The following is a 23,922-nucleotide window of genomic DNA, read 5'->3' as shown; positions in this document are numbered from 1 at the left end:
CTCCCTCGGCGATGTAGTCTTCCACGAACCTTCCGAAACCAACCTATCCGACCAGCATTTTGTTCTCTATCCCTGTATTAACAATTCCCTATCCTGGGAGAATGTGTAACGTAAATTTAACCCGTGAATACCAGTTTTACTCGAGAGAATAGAAAAAGGAGTGGAAAATACCAAGTGTTTCTCTTAAGCAACCAGCGTAAGAGAAAGGTAAAAGAGCTTTCTTTGATCAATTTCCGGAACGTGTAATTTTAAAGGTGATCACAATTTTTCTTGTTAAACAGAAACTTGCGAGGGTGTTTAAAAATTTCTGCGAGGGAAAATGTGCTAACAATATACATACTTGAAATGTGCCGTTTCGCTTTATGTATTTTAACGAAATAAGGATCAGATTTTTATTCAACTACAGTTTGAAATTTAAAATTTCATACGTAACTAGACGATGGATCAAATTTCGAAGATATATTCAAACTATCCTATTGCCTATTAAGAATACTGTAACCTCTTCCCACATAGTTCTCTTTTTATGCCAATCTCTTACGAGCAAACTGTTGAATGCTCGCAACCTGAAGTAGCTCGTATAACGTGACCCATATCGACCCATATCGATCACAAATAAAAGAGCTCTTTCACTTGTTGGATATATTAAAAGGTCTGAACGATTTATCCTCAATTTATTTAATAACTGAAGATATGTCGCTATAAAACTATAAAAAACATAGTACATATCGGGGACAAGGCAATAAATGTTGCACTTGGCAGTCTGCAATGTAACAATTTTCCATTTACAACAGGAATTCTTTATTTAGATAGAAAGACCAATTAAACTTTGAACTATTATTCCCGTGCCCACATCAATAGCGCTTCAAAATGAACGAATAATTACAATGTAAGACGATCAATAACCAACGGTCTTTGATTTTATTTGATGTTCGAGGATCGAGGATCGAGGATCTTCCGAAAGCATGGCGAATCGCAATAAAATAGGCGTCGAGGTAAGAAGATTCCAGGAGAAAGTTTGGTTCACCGCGCCCGTCAAAGAATGCCCGGGCCCCGTCAAAGCGCAATTAAATCGCCCTCGGCTATGCGGATTATATAAAGCCGAGTTATTGGCTTTATTGGAAAATTCGGCGGGTCTTAAAGTCTCTTTCGAGGCAGTCGGTCGGTTTTCTTGTTGCCTCGGTGCCGTTGCTCGTGGCTGGAAAACGTTGGTCGTTTACAAACGATAGCCCGGCATGAAAGCACGTTGTACTTTCTCGCCACGAAATTGCCCGCGATTAAAGATAATTGCAACGTTATCGTGGCTGCACAGCTCGGTTCCACCGAGTTCGATGATGCACGACAAGCTCGCGAGCTACACGCTAAATGTTTTTTGATCAGTTACCTACACAGCTGATACTGTTTCCGTTGTTTTGTTTTTAGCGAGGCTGCCATTAGCCGGCCGTTTATCGCGACAATTATTCGACCATTATTCCTCGATCATTTTCGCGGATCATCCCCTTATACAATCTCGTTCAATGAACCTCGTTTCGTGTAACTTTACGAGTTTGATAACTCGAAACAGATGAGTATTTTTCCGTTTTCATCAATTCCATCGAGTGAAGAATTTCAATTCCTTTTGGCAATTTAAACAATCCGAAGGGTATTTTTTCAACAGGGAATCCTGCGAACGTTCACACGTTTGTGTTCGTGCACGATCCGAAGAGGAAATGGATGATTCCCGTGGGGATTCGCCTAAAGCGACTAGCATCGTGACGATAAATCTGAGATCGCCGAAATCGTTCTTGCGAGTAGCACGCGATCTAGAACTCTCGCTCGTATCTCGTTCGTCGCTGCATTTAGTTATGACGAACTTTCAAAGAGTTCAAGCGATTATGAATCCTCTTCCTTTTTATTATCATTCCCGTTGGGGAGGATAATTTATGTTCGACGGTATTTCCGAATTCATTTGGTCGTTTACGAGACGACAAAGCTATGGAACGCTTTCTGAACGATGAACGAATAAAAAGAAAATTAATGGTCGCAGGACGAAAAGAACGAAATAATCGAACGGAATTTCTTTCGCCAGCTTTTTTTCATTTTGTTTTCTCTGTTCGCCGTTGGAGCAGCCGTATCGATGATTTTCTCTCTCTCTCTGTTCTATTTTTCCTCCATCTTCGTTCGCGATCGCACCGTAATTCGAGGATTATTGAAGACATTAATGCGTTCATAGCCGCGCGTCAACGTTGTTCAGCCTGTTCTTATTCGGCTCTCATAAACGACGCAATAGTGGCTCGTGAAATACTTTCCCCGACATGGTACAAGAGCTTAATATTCATTTATTAGAAAGCCCATTCTTATGGCTCGCATTCTAGGTCATATTGCATTTAAAACTCCCACCTTCACGGCCGGCATTAAAATCGTTTTACCTCTATCCTATCCCACCCCCGTAATTTCTCGGCTACGAGGACGCTACTGAAACTCCCATTGTTGTCTCATCCTTATCCGTTCGTTCCAACTTTCCGCGAAAGCATAAACTACTCGATACACCAGACTCCGCGAAACGAACCCGAGAGATTCCTTCCCCTCATACTTCGCCGTCTGGACTTTATTAAATCAGCCAGTTTCCCTGGAATTTGTTTAATTTCGCGAGGATCCGATTTCCACGCAGAAATTATGGCGAGAACTTGCCGCGAAAAGTACAGAGGAGCGATTTATCGAGATCGCGTCGAAGGTGAGTTAGATTCTTTTGATTCTGGGAGAACTTAACGTACGCACATCGCGGCTTTTCTCCTTTGCGCAATTCTTTTGTTCGGAAGATCAGGAATTTAGGATGATCGTGGATGGCTTCATGTGACATCCGTCGTATTCACATTCAAAAAACTGCACGCGCAATAATTGTCTTTCGCGTGTACCGTCACTCGATGAAATATCGACACGATTACGTGGACACCCACGCACACGCGCGTATACCTTCCGTTGACTGATATCACAGTATACAGATTTAGCGACGGCACGTTGGCCGTGACAGTTTAGCCTATTTCGTAAATGACAAAGTGGTTATCTATATTCTTGTCCGGTCGTGTCGAGTGGCCATTTGTCTTCGATCGAAACGGGCTGAAATAAAGTTCAGTGTACTATGTGTAATGAAGAGTGACGTTTCGATGCTGATAAGATTGAAAACCAGTCGAACTCTATGATGTCTACAATCACTACCAGAAACGCGCACAAAACACTTGTGTCCGGTTAATGATATCGTAGAAATAGGAAAATAACTGAAATTTGGCATAAACGTTCTCTTTGTGGTAGATATTTTCAAAATTCCATGTAATACACGTTTATGCAACTCTGGTAAATATTTATTTATTTATTTACCTTTCGTACAAACGTTTTGTTTCAACCTCGGACCATAACGCAACTTCTCTGTTTTTCCCTTTACGCTGCTCCGGCAGCTTTGACCCATCTGAAAAGATAATCAGTCCCTTACGATAAACGGAATTTATTAAGAAAAAAATCCAGATTCCCTTTGTCGAAGGACTATCAGAACAGTCGTTTCAATCCTCGAGGGAGATTTTCAGTCGACTCCTGGCCCGAAGCTCGCCCACGCTGGTAAAAGGATCCGTCGAGTATCCGCTGCTACCTATCAATCCTTTTTCCGCAAGTCCCATTGATTATAACGTTGACCGACGAAATCGTGCGGCGATCGTACACAATCTACGAAAGGCAGACGTGCTCGTGGTGGAGGCGCATATGTACATACCGCTCGAGGGCAAAGGACGCCAGAGGGATGTCAGAGAGAAGCTAGGCGGACAGCCAGTTCAGCGGACAGCGTCTAATTATTATCGGGAGGGCCGAATGAAGGAGAACCGGCTGCGTGGCACGATGTCGATCCTTCACGTGTGTCCTCGTGATTGCACGTCCTGCTATTGCCTTGTAATCTCGCCACTCCACTCGACGCACCCTTCTCGTCTACAGCCCACGCGATTCTAACCTTCCTCCCGTAGTCACTCTCGCTTCTGTCATCGATTACCGATCCCATTCGATTCTGATACGTCCTCACCTGTCTTCCTTTCGGTTCCTTCCGCACCTGTTGTCATCGATTCGATGCCAAGTCTTCTTTTTTTCTTTTTTTTTTTTCTTCAAATTTCTCTGCAATCTTCTGCTTTCAGGCATCGACTAGATTACAGCGTATGGTAAAATCTTCGATTTTGCACCCAGAGCGAAATTTTCACTTTCGATGGAATCTGTCATTCCAGAAATTTAGAAACAGTTATTGTCAAAGTTATTACGCGTCAATATTGAACTTCGAATCTTAAGATTGGACGTTTCCATTTAAATTGATATGAGATATTCATAATCCAGCATCGTTTCATCTCCGTGACAAGCTCGTTTGATCGAGATCCCCCGGTGTCCTCGATTGCTTCTAAATTATTACCTCGAAGACGGATTATTAAAAGCGAACGCTGGAAATCCTTGTGGCTAGCACGAGCACGCGGTGGATCGATCGAATCCTTCGGTGTTCCGCAGGTGTGCCGGTAATTAAAAGGCCGAAGGATAATTAAGGACTTCGTCAGTGTCAATTTTCCGGTAATGAGGGGGCGAGAATGCAAATTAAAAATTAAAACGTCGATGTCCCGATGGCTCGTACCCTCTTGCGTGTGTATAATGCGCCGCAAACGTGGCTGTTAATTATTTATTTGAGACTCATTAGCGGGCCCGCGTTCCACGGTACGAATTTCTTCGGCTGCGTTTACATTGTACCAACGAAACCGTTATTCCACCAGCTCGGTTACTAATTTTCACGGCGTTTTATTTCGCAAACGCAACGTATGTTATCTGTTTGTTTGATGCTCGCGAATCGAGTATTTGATCATCGCTACTCCGTCGATTTGTTTGAACGGTTGTGAAAACGATACGTTGCTAAAAGTTTGCAGAAAAAACATAGTTTGGAACGTACTAACTGTTTGCATAAAACCATAGTAGAGACTATACCCTTCAGAGGGTGAAAATACGTTACGGGACACCCTGTATATTTATATAAAGGCATAGTTAAAAGCAACAAGAGGATAGAAAAACAATGTCAAACCGGATCTCGAAACGCGTTTACACCGTTGATAAGAAAATCCTAGTCCTGTTTTTAATATTTAACTGCGCCCTAATTGAAAGACCCGACCCGCGGCTTCGTTCTTCTCATTAAAAAAGTTTCTCATCCACCATCTGCTCTTCCTTCTTCGTCCTCATATTTTATTCTTTATAACAGCGTGAGTTATAACCACTTTATATTCGTCGAAGCATATTTTGCTCCTCGTTTATCGACGTGTTCGTCAACGAGGGACATGATAGACGCGTTTTAAAGCATTTAATTCGATTCGAGCGACACGACTGATCAGCTGAGAGAGGCGGAGAAAAATGTGGCGGTGTTTCGAGGTTCGTTAAAAGCGTACGAAATCGCAATATTCTGTAAAGTATTCACGAGGATTTCATACTTGACCCAAATTTAATCGGGTCATCTGCATTCGCCTGTGTATTTAAATTCATCGTGACTCGCTTAACGAACACTTTCGATTATGTTATATGACGCACGTTATTAGGAATCGTATTTGCAAACGACCGCACTGCGACAATTCGTGATCCGAAAAATTCTGAAACTCGTATACGTGCCTCTGAAACGTAGCCGTTGTTAATTGCGCGTGTTTATGGCAGCTGGTGATCGCGAGCCAGAAACTTCTAAGCAAATGCGACGTTGGCATAATGCATATATGCATTTGCATGAGCGCCAACTTTTTACCGTACACACGTATCGAGAGCTTACGCCGGGAAAGTATGTCGCTTGAAAAGGGAGCTTTTCAAGTTAATCCTCCAACGCTGGAATTAGGTCAGAGTGACAACCGGAGGCACTGTTAAGTTTCAAGGAACCGTGCGTCGCCGACCTTCCGGACGAATCCTTATTGGACTGAGGAAAAAGATTCTAAGTCCAAGTTTTATCAATCTAATGATACTTTTTATTAACTTTATACATGATTTTATCAGCTCACAATGAAAATATGTATATCGTACAAGGATAATTATAATGGTTCGACAAATAAAACGACCGTAATGTCTGCAGGAAGGTCCGAACAATGAGCCGATGGAAGGTTGTACGGTAACAATTAGACGTTCTACTCAAAACATCATTATTGTCGAATCGGCAACCGTCGACGGAGATTAATGAAATGATAGGTAAATGTAAGTGTGCCCTTGTACAACGGCTACACAGAATCGCCGTCGATCACCCGCTGACTTTCTCCTCGATTATGACCAGTCACTGTTCGACAATGAGCGTGTTCAAAGCGATAAGTCCTCTTCGTCAGGCAATGGAACGGTAACAGGGCCGAAAGGAACTTTGATTACCTGCCCTTTATTAATGCAGACCCGGTTTAAAGGCGCACTGACAGACAAATTGTGCTTTATCTGTGTATTAATCGAGTCTCGAGTCGGGCGACCACACAAAAGGAATGCGAACACCATTACGAACGACACCGTGATAAACAGTACACGCAGGTTATCCACATAGAAACAGGTAGATCGATATCTCGTTACGTTTCCGTACCTTGTCTCTTGCATCTTAATGTGCGCCCTGTTGACGTTATCGTATCAACTTCTTTCTTCTTTGACGTTAACGCCTACCAATGCTGTTTCGTCCTTCTTCTTTGCTATAGTAGAACGACAAAGATATCGTCTTTTTCGACGATACAACCGTAGGAAACTTTAACACTTTAACTGTCATCGAAATCGATCGAAAGTTGTATCTTTCCTCTTGGTAAAATCGTTCATAATTAGGATGAAGATCTCGTACACGAAGGTATTGAGTTTCACAGTACTGATGTAGTCCAGGAGGTAACAGGTTAACCGGATAACCCGTAACATTATAGAACATCGACCATCTGGTTAGACGGGTTTGCTCAGCATATCAAAATAGAAGCATATTCTATTCTAATTAGGGTTCTGACCTCGCCCTACATAATCACTCCTCGAATGCATGAAAATTGTTACGCGATTTCTGGTTGTCGCCGATAATCTCCATCAAACGAAAGTGTCGTGTTTCAATAAAAAGGAAATAGTTGAAAACGATATAGTATCTTCAACATTTACATGAATTTTCCTGCACGTGACCGAGAGCCCGAATAAGCTCGGCTTACCTGTGCAGCAACGCAACGTTCTCGAAATCTGCTAATCCGATGGTAAACGAATAATTGAACATCGAGTCACTGGTGAACGAAGCATTATCAAGCCTCTCTCCCCTCTTGTATTATTATAGCTCGCTATAGTTTGCATGACCATCGCCGCCGCCACGTCTGATGGTGATTAGGCTGTATCAATTAACACAAGCCTGCAATTGCTCGCATTAATCTCTCCCCTCTAACGGGTGTCTCTAACAAGCGGCAGTAAATTCACCTGTATTTCTGCCGGCTCGCATACAGAGGGCCGTATGTACGCGCGTGATCAAATATTCTATTAATCGCACGCCCAGTCAAATCGTTATCATTGTGCTTCTCGTTAGCCGTAGGGGAGGGGATTACTGCTAATGAGAAACGACGGCTCCCACCGCTGCCCTCTCGATTCTCCATTATTAATCGTCTGGCCACGGTGTTTAATACGTTTTCACGTGTTTCTACAGGGTGTGTCCGAGGATATTGGACCCGTTTCTGGCATCGAGATGCAATCGTCGAAATAACAATTTAAGGGAGATAAGGAGGTAAAATTTCCATGTGGGTTACAGAAAGGAATATTTGACAAGTTCGCTGAGAAACGAGGACCATGGATATTCGCCGGGTAAGTGAAATAAATAGAGACGATATTGATATTAATAATATTAATCGAATCGAAACGAATCCCCAGCGAAGCCAAGCATTTTTATTAAACAGAATTGAAAAAGTAATATCAATTTCGTTCGCCAGAAGAATTATTACAACACATAGTTCTCAAAATTTCGCAAACAAGGTTAAACGGAACATAGGATTTTATGAACTTTGTTCATTGTTTTCAAGTGCTGAAAATTCCGGTGCACCCTGTGTATCCGCTTTATTTCCCCTGGGTATCGGCCATCCCTCTAGCGAGTACTTGAAATGAAATCGGATACAAGCCTGGCTGTATTAATCTGTTTTAATCGTAATACGTAATACTTGATTTCGCGTTTCTGTTGTTTTGTTGCCTGCTGCATTTTTAAAAGTAATCGCCTAACAGAAGCAATTTGTCTGTATGGAAGGTTGAAATATTCTGGAGCGTTGAGTGCTCGTTGAATAATTCCTGAGACTATATAGCGATAATGTTGTACAATCGAGAAACGCCTGATTAATCTTCGTTGAAACAATTAAGAAGAATATTATTCTTTTCCTTTCAATTACTGTCTAACGCCGCAGTAATTGCTTGATTATTGACGATGGTGATAACGAAACTCTTCTTCGGTGATAGAGTTAATCTTCATCTAATGATTTATTGAACAATGTAATCTGTCTCGGGGAGAAGAGTAATTTGTTAACAAGTTGATTGCCACAGTGAACGGAAACATAGCACGGTATGTTAAATTTGTATACAATAACGATCGCTAGTGATTAAGTGTCCTTCGAGATGAATTCCCAAAGATGATCAATCGTGACTCTTGTGTCACATTTATCAAAAATTGATGCGGTATCTCGTTATCAACAAGTGTGAACGTGTTTTTCTGAAGTGGTCAGTTCATAATAGCAACAAATTAAATGGTCAGTATATAAATCAACTATCGGTCAGTATTTTATTACCAAAATGGTCAGTATAAAAATACTAAACGGTTAGTACATAAATAGCGAATGGTCAGTATAAATAAAAACCGGTCAGTATGGAAGGATGCTGACAAAAGGATTTAAATACTGACCAGTAAAATATTAGGTCATCCCATAAGTTTGTGCCGACTTTTGTATGTTACATTTCACGCCTCGATTTATAAACACAAGGCGATAAGAAACCAATGCACTTCAGTTTATTTGTTTGAGGGCAGTCTAAAAGAGATTTTCGTGGAAATGGGATCGTGAAATAATGAACGCATTGATTTTTAACAGTTAAAAATGATGAGTGAAATTCGTATTCATTTCCGACATCTAATGTTATATGAATTTCGAAAAGGAAGTTCGGTAACAATTGCGACAAACGATATATATGCTGTTTGCGGAGAAAGTGCTCTTTCATCTCGTAACTATAGAAAATGGTTTACATGTTTTAAAGATGAGAATTTTTGTTTAGAAGATGAGGAACGTTCTGGGCGTCTTTCTCAGACACAGGAAGACAAAATTCAAAATCTTGTAGAGAAATCACTTAATTTATCAGTTCAGGAGATGTCAAATATTCTAGAAATACCAAAAACAACAATTCATACACATTTAATAACATTAACATATGGAACCGTTCAAAAAACGGCACAAACTTATGGGATGACCTAATACAAGCCGTTCATAATTCCTTTTCTTTGGTTTTATTGAAAAATCTCAAAACATTTTTAATGCCCGAGGACACTATATCCGTGTAGTATCGTGCGTTATTATTTTTATCGTAGTTATAAGGAGCAGTTACATCGAATTTGTTTGGATTTTGTACGGAATCGTCGATACGCAAATAACAGTCAGTTTGAGCAGTGAAAAACAAATTAATATTCTCCGGGTATATACACGTTCGAACGGTTGGTTTGTTTGACGAGATTGAAACGAAAAATTGACGAGCCGTCGAATTCCCGGCTTATCGAATCAATATTAATTTAGCCTGGTATTGTTCCGATTACGTTCTACTTGGTTAATTACAAAATACTGCACATTGTTACGCGATAACAGAGGGGAAAAAAATATGCGGCTGCATTACTGTACAGGCTTTTTCATATTACATGGATTTTCAAAGTTCATCAGCTACCACGTAGCTGAACTTATTAAAAATTCTATATAAACCCTATCAAAGTTGTACTCCGTTTAGCAATTATTATTATTATTAAACCGGACTACGAACGGCGCGAGCTACTAATTCCCCTCTGGCGAACGAAAAAGCAATAGAGAACCGAGAGATTTCGACATCCCACATGCTTTATATTTTCCCGTTATTCAAATTTCCCATACCCATTCGTTTGCAGTTTCATCGAACTTTTTCATCTGGTTATTGCGAACAGCCCACGGTACATAGATGTAATTTATGCAACTTCGTTGCGCTCGAGATTTTCCCTTAAACGTAGAAAATATAACTCGTGTATATTAAAATGCAACTTCCCCTTAGACACATTAACCGCTCTGCTGGTCATCAGTAATTGGCGCCTCGAATACATTTAAACCAAATAAATTACAAAGGAAAAGGAGAAAGGGCGTCGAGTGTTATTAATATTTCAGCAACAACATATCGTACGTAACGTAATAAATAAAGTTATAATTTGTTGATTGTCCTATCACCGGGAAACAAACGAAGTTCGAGTAATTAAAACCGCGTTAGCTTTTACAAATCGGTGAATAAAATGCAAGATAAAACTTGTACAAACATAGAAACGTGGAAAAGTAAGAATTTACCGTTCCCTGGCAATCTCGTCGGGTCGTAAAAGCAGTTAAACATTTCGTGTCCAGGCTGGTAGCTACTTTCGAAAGAGTTGTAAAGTACTTCTTACTTTTATTTCCCCCTTTATGCCCTCGGTTCGCCTATGTAATTACTTCTCGACTGGTAATAAGTAATAATTAGAGCAGTTTCACCGGCTTTGCTTCGCTTCTTTCGTTGCTTCGCTTTTATACATTCGCGTTCACGCGGTGCGTGTTAGACGCTATCGAAAGGGCGAGCCGATATTCGCCGCGTTCCGAATAGAAACGGTCTTTTAATTTTCTCGATTACAGCTTCCTTTTTACGAGGTAAAGTTTCTCGGTAAAAATACGAGAACCCCGAAAGGAAACGTTAAACGCGCTTCCCGATACAATCGGTGCCTCGTTAAAACGCTGTGATTTCTTTGAAAGCTGTTCAAATGGAATCGACCAAGTTTCTTGAACGATCGTTGCTCGTTCAATGTAAAACGAAACTCACGTTGGTATTGCTAAAGAGGTTCGTGCTAAGTAAACGTGAAATTGAAGCATGAGCTGCCGTAAATGCATGTAAGTGCTGAATACTTTGTTTCCGATAATAAATGATTAAAATTTGTAAAACTATTAAGAAATCTTTATTAGCCGTGAGAAGTGTTACAGATTCTTGAGAATGGATCAGTGTTGACCCAATCTAGATTTTTAATAAACGCACCCGATCGTGATAGCATAACAAAAACAATCATATTTAAGTGTCAAATAAGGATAAAAATAATAGGGTGCTTCGCGATGCTCGTAAACTTGTTCATCCTATGAAAACGTAAAAAATCGCGCTTTACTGAAGTAAAAGTATGTCAACGAGACAATCCGGAAGGTATTCGAATAGTTGAATGAAAGTTGAATATCAATCAAAAGTTCTGAAAAATGTCCCAGTCGAAATCTCGGGAACATTATGTATTCATAAACGGTTAACGAAGCAGTTCGTGAAATTTCGAACCGCTTTCAAGATCGTTTCCGGCTTGAACGGATTGAAATATTTAGAAGCCCGAAAAGTTTCGTGCGCACGAAACGTTTGGAGAGTTTTGAAGCGAGTTTGCGCGCGTTTTAGGAATTTCTTAGGTTCGTTGGATCTTTCGAACTGGCAGGATGTAAAGAGGAAGATCGCTTTGAGATATGGTTCAAAGGTATTCGATAATTGAATTTTGAAAATGCATTCGTATCGATTCGATCGATGTACAATTGCACGAATATTTTTATCCATCATTCCAATTATCCTCTTCTCTCTTTCTTTATTAATAACCCCTCGCGAAAATTTCATTTCTCGTCGATACACTTCCGACCAATTTAATAACTCGACATTCGTTCCTTGAAACGAACCAGATATCGAAATGTAACGTGCTGCATACAGAGTGCCTTAAAATATTTTTATAATCCAAAAGTATTGCAAATAACCCATACCAAAACAAAAATTGAAAAAGTTCTTGATTATTTTGCAAACTGTAACTTTATTTTCGATAGAAAGGTGAAAATTAGATGTGCGACTTTTGAGACGCTCTAGTTGAGTCATGGGTGACTGAGACACCCTTTATATAATATCGAAACCTTTTAGTCTAATTACCATGTTCGTGTAGATGGAAGCTCCCTGTTCGCACAGAGACGAAGGCAAGCGGTATGAACGAACACAATTACGCCGTCATTCGCATAGGCTTCATTCAGAAAAATATTCGAAATAGAAATTTCGTTTATAACCTGGCAGACAGTCGAGCATCATTTTAGGAAGTTAAAATAATTTTCAAATAATTGTGTCTCCCTGTTTTATTATTAAACTATTAGAGTTTCCGAGCATTTCGAGGGAAATCAGACACGATCACGCGATCGAATCTATTATCAGGAACAATTAAAAGCTTTTTGCAGCTCACCGTCTTAATTATGGGCGAAGCCGATCGTTCGGGATGACGAAGGTAGGGTTCGACAAGCCGACTAAAGACGGTTAACCGTTGATGACTACGGGATATATTTCTATTCGAAGGCAGCGGACTCGAAATGGTCAGAGACCTCCCGTCGAGCGACGTTCTACCACCCGTGGATCTTTGTCCTTGTTTAGATCAGTCATCGCTGGGGCCGTGTTCACGAAAGAGTCATTAAACGAGGACCACTTTGACCGCTCATTAACTCCTCTGAATGCATTCGAGCGTCGTTCCCACCCTCGTGACACCTTGATACACAGGTACGTGAATATACTAATTCGTGTAGCGGTATGTTCAAACAATTGAAATAGAGACACCTTTCACAAAAGGGCGAGGAAAAATTGCCGTCGTTCACATTTCAAATTAGCTTGAAGCAAATTTAACAAGGTACGTTTAGATTTTCACATCCCTGAAACCCTCCGTGGGCAATCAAAACACATGATATTGTGGAAAATATTAACTGTACGTAAAATGCAGAAAAAAAAATCTGAAAAATTGGCTGAAGTTCAATCAATTTAACGGTCCGATTGTTTTTTTTTCCTTTTTTTTTTCCATTGTTTGTTAACCGAACTGGTAATTATGTTACCAGTTTAATCCATTGTGAAACAGCCTCCCGACAAAAAGGAGAAACGTGTAAAACGATCTGTACGTTGTACATTTATTTTCTGTATAAATAAAAGTGTTATGCGGGGTGTATTATTTACTACACAACGCGTTCAATTGAAACACAACGGTGTCTACAGTGGCCCGATCCGGGGCAAGGTTCCCTGCTTGTCGCGTTGGATGGTTTACAACTTTAAGCTTGCAAAACTATACCACGCAGGGGGAGGGAAGTAAAAATTTTATACGTGCACCAGGGTTTGTCGGTGGAACGTCAAAACGCAAACAGGTCGCGATACAAAAGGCAAACTCCAACAGGGGATACGTGTCAGTCTTTGTTAGACTTAATGCACCACTGGTTCAACGTACACCATCAATTTCCTACAAAACTAGCATCTCTCCGCGGTTTTTTTTTCGTCTTTTCATGCACCAGCATACAGATCAAATTCTAACGACTTTTACATCTGTATTCTCTTTTCGCACGATGTTTTAGCCGTTTGATCGTTTGAAAAAAAAAGGAACGCGAAAAAACACGCATCGTTACAAGCAACTCGTTACAATTTAAAGCGCGATTATGTCGACGAGGAAAGAGGCCGGTGCAGAGGTCATTAAAAATTTCATTCGTCCCGAGTGTCGCGGTTAAACGCGGCAGTCCGTGTGACACGAATGCAAAAGACACGCGAATACAGAATTCATTTCTGAATGGCCGACGACACAGCCAACTACTCTCTCTTTCTCTCTCGATCTCGAAACTTTGAAAAGACGTTGGTCTGAAGATGAAGGCGCCCGCGGACGTTTGAATTACATCCCTTGAATTCAGATGGATGCAAGTTTGACCCCTATCCGCGGGCCGGGATAAATATATTCCTCGTTCTGGGACAAAGCCCGTTTGTTCGCTTTTAGCCCGCGTAACGGACAAGTGTTAACCCGGAATAACACACCCGCGGCCTCTGACGCGGTTGCATAATTTACGAGCTTCGCGTTATTTTCGGTATCCTTCTACCTCGTCGGTGAAATTGAATTTTCTTCCTAGTAAACAGCGCCAAGTTTACGCTCAAAGATACGCTCCAACACCTTCGAAAACCCTTTGATTCCTTTTACAATTATAATTCATTTTGGTACAATGTAACAGCTAGCTTTTGTCCGACTTGTGATTCTATGTACGCGTAGAAATTCAGAAATAACTCCAAGCGAGATATTCTCGCTCTCCGACGAGCTGATGCAAGTTTAGTTAGAGGAGAATTTATAGCCGAGTAAGGAGGAAAATTTTCAAGGATTCTTTTCAATTAATTGCAATTAATGGCATTAGAAGCCCTAGGAAGATGTACATCTACCTGATGCAATATAAAGTAGTATCAAAGCTCGCGATTGATCCCTTTATCCCTTACATCTCTGCATCCCTTGTGCAACCGTTGCATCTCTTGCGCGCCAGGTAGTGTACACGGATGCCAGGGATAGAGAAATGCAAGCAATGCATTGGAACATTGTCGAAAACGCTCTTTGCTCTTCACAACATTGCTGCAAATCGAGAAATCGCGATTCGTGGTCCGCAGCAATGTTGCAAAACGAGAAATTTCGGGATCGTAATGCACAACTGTTTGAAAACAAAGGCATGTAAAGGCTTGCTGGATCTGTAGCCAGTGACAGGAGGAAGCACTCTACTTCGTAGAGGCAAAGACGAAAGAGGAAGTGGCGCGAGGCGCGTGAACGCCGCTCGTTTCTCCGCCGGGAAATTCTGTATCGTCTAAGGCTAGGCGAGTGACGCGGGTCCGACGTCTCGTGTAATTCGCACGGCCATATTTCACCAGGCTGGATCCTCGGTATACGCTCCTGGCTCGCCTCTTAGACCCTCGACGATTTCAATAAATTATCAAAACAACGTCCGGCCGAGCCGCGTATTAGTGTGAGAAAGTAAAGAGCCGAACTAGCGAGCGAGCGAGTTTAAAGCGGCAATTTGCTCGGTCCTCTTCGTACCATCTGTCAAAAGGGCAAACCGTATTATCGGCATCCCTCCACCAATTATGCCCACGGCCAGCCGATCAAGCTAAGATCTACTCGCTTTTCATCCACCTTTCTCCCTGCTTTCAAAAATTATACAAGCCAGGTATCCAGTCGCGACGTTTCTTATAAATTCGATTGTTCGAACCCTGTTTTCTAGCTTTTGTTTCCTCTTGCACTGTAATCGCGAAACGGGACCGTCGTCCAACAGCTGTTACGGAATTCGACGCGTCATCGTGAAATAAATAATATTAATGTTAAACGAAAATGATGGGGTACGATTTAAGCAATTCTCGCTGCGATATTCTAACATGGTAATTTCAAATGTTTCTGATTTTTGGATGAAATATAGAGACACGTAACAAACGGTGGTATATTTTTCGAATAGAATCGAGCTCGTTTATATTGTTCACGAACATGCACCGTGTTCGAATGAAATACTAAACGAGCAGGCGAAAGACGAACAACGCTAGGATAGCAGCATATGCTCGCGAAGCGTTTTGAATAATGCGACTAATATTTGCACCCTGCGGATCGCTCGATTACGATGGCAGTCCTATTCGACGATAGCTCGACGTTCGACGCAAATGAAAGGATGTGTTGCTCGTAAAAAATGACAGGCACACATTAGTAACAGTGCCTTCTGCATCTGATACCGTGCGTCGTCGCTATTGAAACATTCAGCCAACGAAATGGCGTTTCCCTAATGAAACCAGGCAAGGTAATTAATTCGGTGATTCGAAACCGCGTTTCATCACGTTGAAACATGGTACAATGATTTGGCCCTCCAAAAATTTCAGATAGTTAGCGATGAGCCATTGTTTCCTCAGGGTACGATAATGAAAGCTTTGTTCGACAACGACAATCCTTTTGTCTGCTGTTGGATTTCGAGTACGCTAAACAGCTACAATAAATGTTCTTCGCGATGAAAGGAACAGAATTCGTGGTAACGAAAAGACAAAACCATGGTAATTAGAGCGATCCATGGATCGCATTTGGAGAGTGAAATCGCGAAAAGGATAGATCGCGATTAGACCCGTTTCGGTGCCGTCGTTAACGAATAACAGAAAAATTCTGATAGACGAACCATTTCTCATTGGAATAGCTTAGATACTTTTGCCACGTCCTGTGTATTCGTTTCTTCCACTGTTATCGATGCGAAATTTGAACACGATCGGAAAATATCGTATTCTCCCTTGAAATAACAAAAGCTGTCGCGAAAATGTTGCCTCGCCACGGAACGGCGCCCGTTTCCATCTAGCGCGTCGGTTCATCGACGCGTGTCGAGCGCGAAACGAGCAGAGTACACTGGTAAATGAATTGCCGCGTCGAAGCTGATGCACAACGACGAAATATGCGCGCGAGAACGAGCGAGCGGAAGAGAGCCGGCCAGATTAATGTAACGAACGGTGACACGGAACGCGGACCGCCGAAAATCGAGATTCGGGGCAGATTTGCGATAAAAATGTTTTATGACGCTGTACGCACCGTTTCGAGGGCTCGAGAACAGGCTTCAATAACTTTCACGGTTAAATGGAGAACGAAAGAAAGTAGATTCGTCTCGTTACTCGCGCCATTTACTTGCTTTAGGGTACCTAGACATTTTCTATGCTACTGTACAGTAGTGTACACTGAGTTTCGTCGAACTTGTCGCGGCCCAGCAAAGCTGTGACTCTAAGAACCTCCGCATACTGCAGACTTTTTATCGGCCGATAATTTGGTCAGGTTGGCCTGCATTCGGCAGCCATGTTGTTTGCTTACAACAGCGTCTGTCTCAATCTTACAGTGTCGAAAATACCATTTTTCTCAACGTATGGTGTTTAACACTAGATTGCCTAAGGCAGTCATTTTGACTGCTTTTCAATTTCAATTAGAAAAACAATTGTGTATAGAATGACACAGCTTCTTAGAATTTTGTGACTTTTTGTACAACATGTAGTTGCCTCCCCCCCTCTTTCATTTCCGGTATATATATGTGTTATACCTCTATTGCCTAAGGCAGTCATTTTGACTACTTGGAAAATTTTAAATAATAATCAAATGACTTTTACTATTGCATTGAGTAAATTTCTTATATGACCAGATCGGCTCCCAATTCGCATAACAGTTTATATATTTTTTGATTACCGTCACTTGTAACGTGACTTGTTATTCGAATCTTTATGCCAGGCCTGCCCACGTACCTCATTCCCCTTGAATGCGCGATAACGTATTTCAGGGGGGAAGGAGGATCATTGATTGTTAATACTTACTAATAACTTGCTATATGACTGTAAATAGTATAAGAAATATTAAAAATTAATTTTAAACAAATTTCTTTACACATAGTTATTCTTTCACAATGCAGTCATTTTGACTGCTTTGGGGCAATATAGATATATACTAAGTTTCAGTCTTTCTAGTGTTAATAGCGTTCAAACGGACCAGACCACCCTGTAGCGAAGTCTACTCGTGGGTGCTGTACCCGCGACAATTTCATTTCTGCAATTATCGAGACGAAAAACGAAATCTACGAAATCGAGTGTCTCTCTCACGTATGGCGTATACGTGCATGCTTTTCGTTGATTGTGTGAGTGCACGCATACAGGTCATGGCACAAGGAGTCTGTGCCCTTAACGCGCATACTGGGTCAATTAAATACTCGGGTTGGTGAAAGAAGAAAAAGGGTGGAAAAGGATGGATAGTTTAGTTTGAATGCAATCGTGTAGCCTATCAAACTTATTTCTCGGCCGATACCGAATCGTTGTAATTAACGCACTTGCATACATCTCGGCCGATAGAAAGTCTTCAATCTGCGGGGGCTCTAATACAATGACATATTCACGCGCAGGAGGGACTGCAGTCAATTGACTGCCGGCCTGAATATATGTTAGTGTCACGCGTCGCGACAAGTTCGATGAAACTCATTGTCAGTGTACGCTACGACCGCATGGAAATTCCATTGCATAAGTAATAAAAAAAAATATTTATATAGGCGTTTAGGGGAAGGGGAAAGCGATGAGTCTCCCCGGACACCGAATTTGGGTCTGTTCTCACTAGCGGTCCCCCGGCATGCGATTCGGAATGAGTTCCGAAAAAGGGTTATAGGCGTCTGGGGGACCCCACTGTCGAGTCTGGCAGACGATCCCGAGACGAAACGCCTTTTTCTGTTTCTACTTTTAAGATTAATCTTCGAAGGAACAATCTGAAACTTAGAAAATAGGGGCTGAAATTGTAACCATCCAACTGTCCTAACCGATTCAGCCGGTTATGCTAAGTTCATCACCTTCGAATTGAATATTCTGAAACAATCAGTGCTTGCCTGGCACAAACATGAATTTTTATTGCACGTGAAAGATATCGAGGATCCTCGGATTACAAAGAAATAGGGCAATGTTCCGTACACGGTATACAATCGATTAGGCTTAGACGGAAGCGATCGTTCGAAAATCGAGGAACTTGTTCCAGATTCGAATGCTGACATAATAAACCGTGCTGATATTACCTTTTCCTCTTTTTATATTCGAAACTTCCGCGTGCTGTTCCATCGACGAAACAACCATTCAAGCAACGCGTTAACAATTCCTATAGGAACGGTATCTCGACCGGGTTGATCGGGTAGGACGATGGTGAATTTTTTACGCGACTCCCTTTTTTTGGCCACGCGAAGACTTTGAAATATTAACGCGATCTTTTCAGCGGGAAACGTTCTTTGCATGATTCACAAGCCGGCGACCAGAGAATCGACACTCCGGCAATTTCTGTCGAAAACTGTAACGGTACCTTAATTACCGGTTTCGCTAATTCGATCTGATTGATTCTCACCTTGGCCGACCGCTAACAGAGGTACCAGTCGAAGGCGAGAGGATATTCTCTGGCAAAACGTGGACGCCAGCAGGCAAGTAGAATCGCTTTACTTCTCTCGCAGCTGGAGGGCTGTAATTAAGGCCCGTCAAACGACGCGAACTTCGTAACAATTAAAATAATGACTAGAGTCTCCGCGGTTCCGAAACGTTCCATCTAACATTCGGAATAGAGGCGCGTGATTTAAAGCGATTCGATAGGTGTTCCTTTTTTTTTTCATCCCAATACAATCTGACCCATTCTTTCTTAATCGTTATCGATCGCGTTGCCGGCAACACACGCGGTATACCGATAAATTACACCTACGAGTCGATTCTAACTTAGTTTTAGGATATTGGAATCGTTTTACGATAAAATTCGTGTTAATTAAACGTTACTGTTACACGAAATAGAGCATTGGATATATAAGTTGATTGTGGCTTGTAATGCGGTATATTAGGATCGATTGATGGCGAGGGAGGTAGATATTAAAGTGGTATTTCCACTTGAAGGAGTTGTCTTTGGGCGAATTTCAAACGAACATAACGACACGTAATAATTTAATTAATGATTGTTGAAATGTGAACGAACGTATACGAAAGATTTCAAGAATGAGAATATTCCCTTAAGGGATAGAGTTGTAAGGAGAGATCATTTTACGAGCGGCTCGTATAAAAATGTCGATAGGTTGTATAAAAGTAGTTGGTTTCATAAAAATTGTTCGAGGGAATGAAATACACCGGAGAGGGTGATAAAAATCGAGCTTACGGGGCCGAGTGAATCAGTTCCGCGATTCTTTTAAGCGGAATACAACGGTTGTAAAAATGAAACAATCGAAAAAGTTCGCTTTCCTTCATCCTTATAAAATTCACGCCGGTCGTTTCCAGTTGCGATTGGAATAAGCGAACGATATTTGCGAATCCAGACGATGAGCCGAGACAATGAAAGTTTTCGAACGAAAAGTTGAAAAGTGTAAAATATCGATCTACCCTCTTGTCGAATTTCGTCGACGAGCGGCCGTTTTTGCCAATTAAACGGCCGATTAGAGGCATCCAAACGAGTCGTCAGAATTTCGTTCGGGAGCGAAATTAGCCGGGCTTTCAGATGCTGGCGAAGAGCAACAGTTGTCTTCCAAGCTATTTCAATTCTCCGATACTTCCGAACAGAGGAGAACGCGCTACTTTGCGGCGGCACAATTCTCCATTGTCCTCTCGACGGTGCAACGCAATGTCAGCAAACGCCTTGAAAGGTTCTCGAGGGGAAGAGCCCGTTCAAAAGGCTATTGTTCCTTTCTCGTGAAACAAGTGTACGAGTCATTCTTTTAAATTTGATTTAGCCAAGCGCCGGGGTCCCGTCATCGCGGATCTTCTTCCCTAACCGTGGCCAGAGGGAACCGCGACAGCAACTCCTCGCCCACTGGAAATTGATACAAGTTTTCTATCGTCAGGATCAATTCGATCCTTCGCTCTTCGTCCTCGTCGAGGAAGTTCGCGATCGTAACTAGAGGTTGTCTGTTTGCAAATTAACAACTACACAGGGTATCCCAGGTTTCTTTGTGAGATACGTTCGCGTGTTTCAACGAATCTGCGATGACAAGGGAAAGAAAGTTTATTTCGCGAGTGAAAGTTTCCGCGATCGAGTCGAATATTCACAATAACGCACGGAACCATGCTCCTTTTCCATCTTATTTCCAGGAGTTCTAGCGGCAGAATTTCCGCCCAAGGATAGACGTAAGTACTTGTCATGTAAATGCTTCTGCGAGCATTCTGTCTATTCTTCGCTAAAGTATCCGCAATGAAACTGTTCAAAGGCTTTCTGAAGACAGTGTTTTTTGTAATATAAATGTTCCATGGAACAGAAGAACATGTGAACAGAAGCTCGTTGTTTCTTGAAATTCTTATACATCTTTTTATACGATCAAAATCGTTTTTCTACGTTTCGTTTCGTACATTAATTACAATGTTTTAAAAAAGCAATCCATTTTTATAAATTGACTTAATGTTTTTTCTATTTCTGACATCTGGTAGAGAAACAAAATTCTCTCTCTGAAAATGGCAATTTTTTGCTTTCCTTTATACACTGCAGGGCAAGCATTTTCTGCTTTTCAGAGTCATCGATGGAATGATCGAACGCAATGGTCATAGGGGAAAGAAAATCAATGACACGGAAACATTGGAATGCAATATCCCTGGTTGTTTTATCTGACCCGTTCATTTTGATTTATAAACGACACGCACACGATTCATATTTATTTACCGTATTATTATTTAGTTAGCTCTGCCAGTAAAACTGGCTGCATCCGAACAATAACAATTTCGTTCTTTCCCTTTGTTCATTTGCACTGGTTGCAAGGACCAAAAAACGAAAACAATTAAAAACGCCATACCTTTGAACTATCCCCAAGGACGTTGCACACAATCCTCATTAAACCAATTTCCTTTGTCGTTCTTCAAAAAGAAATTTAAAAAAGAGAGGAGAAAAATAATAAAGGAAGGATAATAGAACGCGTCGATTGCCTCTCTTGTATGAACAACGAGACAGAAAATCAAACATCGCACCGCTCGTTTTCTGCATGCGAAACAATAACACGAATTCGCCGAACGAACCAACTGAAATGACCAACGTTTCGATTGTTCCCGAGGCTGCGGTGACATCGTCCCAGAAGCTTCAAAGGATCGCAACAGACGGCCGTCGCGTGTTCGGCGAGCAACGGGGATTGCAAATTAGGAGCAAATGAAAAAGCAGTTTCCGTCGAAAGGCGCGTTAAACCGACGGTTAGATCGCGTCCACGTGCTGGCCGACGAATGTTCCCTATCGGTGCGACAAAAAGAGGACAGGAAATTGTATCAAATTGGAGAGCGGTGGGATTAAGGATCCCCCGAAGCGGTAGCAAGCGGTGGGTTCGCACATGCCGCACTGATCCGGCCATTGTTGTGCAAATCCAACAAAAACCAGCCCTCTAATCTCGCGAGTCCACTTGAGATCGCAACACGCACCCCGCAATCGTACAATTAATTTATATAGGTATCTAAAGTACTCGCGACGCCGCGCCGTCCCCGTTTTCACTATTATCCTGCTGTCCGTTGCATCCTCGATAATCTTAAATAATCTCCCAACGATGCTGCACTTGAAAAACGCCACTCGACCCGGATACGTGTTCCCTTTTTATCGCTCTACACCACTGTTCGATAACTGTTTTCCTCGTTACACATATGCATTCTTATGGAAGTTTGAATACAGTTTCTCGCACGATTGTGTTAGCGTTTGTTTCATTGTCGGTTTTATTATCAATTTAATCAAAAGTATCCGTTTACTCGTTATTCGTTACACTGGATATGCCTATAGTGATTTGATCTGCTTTGATAGACTTTGAGTAGATAATGCGATGAAAACAAGAAGATTCATCGTTCAAAACTCGTTTCGCGGTGAAATATTCGAATAGATGAGCTAAGTTGTAACTTTCTTACTCGATGACAGGGATTTCCTTTATCAATGATGCTCCAATTAATCACAACGAGTTGCTGAGTGAAATTAATCATCATTTTCGTGGTTCTTGCCTCGAATGCAAGTCCGAATGCAAGAAATTCTTGTAATTTCTTTGCTATACCCTACTTCAAATGCTTCCCGTAAATAAGTCGGTCATAAATCTTTCTCGTGGTAAATTGTTTAACCGAATGTCACTCAACAAATTCGTAACAACGAATCGAGGAAATTCATTTACGATGATGTATTTGCGAATAATAATATGCGATGGTTGATCACCGAAATGAGTGTACGATTTTAATTCGTTTCTGAGCTCTGTTACGTTTTGTGACGAACGCCAAACATAATTGAACGATGAGCAACAGCATCGATTTCAAACGCTGTCGATACAGGCGATGATTTATAATTTCCCATCGATCATAATTTAGAACGATTTTCCGTAATAACGTTGGAAAACAGGTGTAACTTAATTAAAAATAATATCGATTTATTTCAGCACTTCACGTGATTAACGTATCGCTTCAGTCCCGTTATAAATGATTTAATTAAGCCTCGCGTTGTTGTTACCGTCGCGTTAATTTGATAACGCATTTAATTAACGCAGGATGACTCGTTGATGGAACAAGTTGCTAAAGCGACCATTATGTAAAAGTATTACGAAGAAAGAAATCGAAACAAGTCTGTATATTGCAGGAAAAATTGTAAAGAAATATTAATTTATCCGATAGTTTCAAACCAATTTATTAAAAAATTTACTTTTCTTAATTGTGTCACTCTTCTATCAAATCTACGATATTTCGCGTGCACCAAGATCTAGATCGATGTTATTTATTGAATATCGTGATATATACGAAGAGAGGAATACTAAATACAAGTAATCGCTGTGAATATCGAGAGTCGATGATAAAATCTGGCCGAATTCGTGAGCTTGCGTTCCTATCAAAAGCTGCGTTAATCGCGACAGTACCTTACGTAACGTTTAAACAACCATCGTACGGTGGCTGGTGTTCGTTGCACGATAAACATAGCCCAGCCGAATTACACACGGTCGATAACACGAGCTTGCAGCAGTGTTTGCAGCAACGTAGCTTTAAATCGCGATCGACCAGCCGTTGTTGGCCTACCTATACCATACGTGATACGCATTCGTTTTCAAACGGCACTCTCCATCTTTTCCACTATCTCCTCGATTCTTCTATTTCTCTTGTCTCTCGCTTATTCGCCACTGAACCATTTGCATTTTTCTTACTTTTCAATTTCAGTTCTCTGAAATTGTTCACTTTTTATAAATAGCCATAAAACTTTTTAATATTAACATACTAATTATCATAGAGCTCTTCAGTCTTTCATTCTACATTCACGGCTGTTCCATTTTCTACTTTTTCTTCCCCTTTCTTCGTCGCTTTATCCCTTCGTTCCCTTTACTCATTTCCATTCTAAGTTCGTCCCTTAACATTTTCATTTAACCGCTTTCTCTAATTCTACCTTACCCTAACCTGCACCCTGTTCAACCCCGTGCTGCTAATTGGTTC

At 41.3% G+C, this 23,922-nt stretch overlaps 1 protein-coding gene across 1 annotated transcript in view; it reads left to right on the top strand.

Moving 5' to 3' along the window:
• LOC114874137 overlaps positions 1 to 23,922 on the top strand; it is a 127,942-nt gene that overhangs the window by 83,688 nt on the left and 20,332 nt on the right. The window contains exon 2 of the transcript XR_006830321.1: positions 7,634 to 7,788. The gene's annotated coding sequence lies outside the window, so the exon portion shown is untranslated. The remainder of the gene's footprint in view (positions 1 to 7,633; positions 7,789 to 23,922) is intronic.

The sequence above is a fragment of the Osmia bicornis genome, chromosome 2 (assembly GCF_907164935.1).
Source record: "Osmia bicornis bicornis chromosome 2, iOsmBic2.1, whole genome shotgun sequence".
Classification (NCBI taxonomy): domain Eukaryota; kingdom Metazoa; phylum Arthropoda; class Insecta; order Hymenoptera; family Megachilidae; genus Osmia; species Osmia bicornis.
This window is presented reverse-complemented; position numbering and strand designations above follow the sequence as displayed.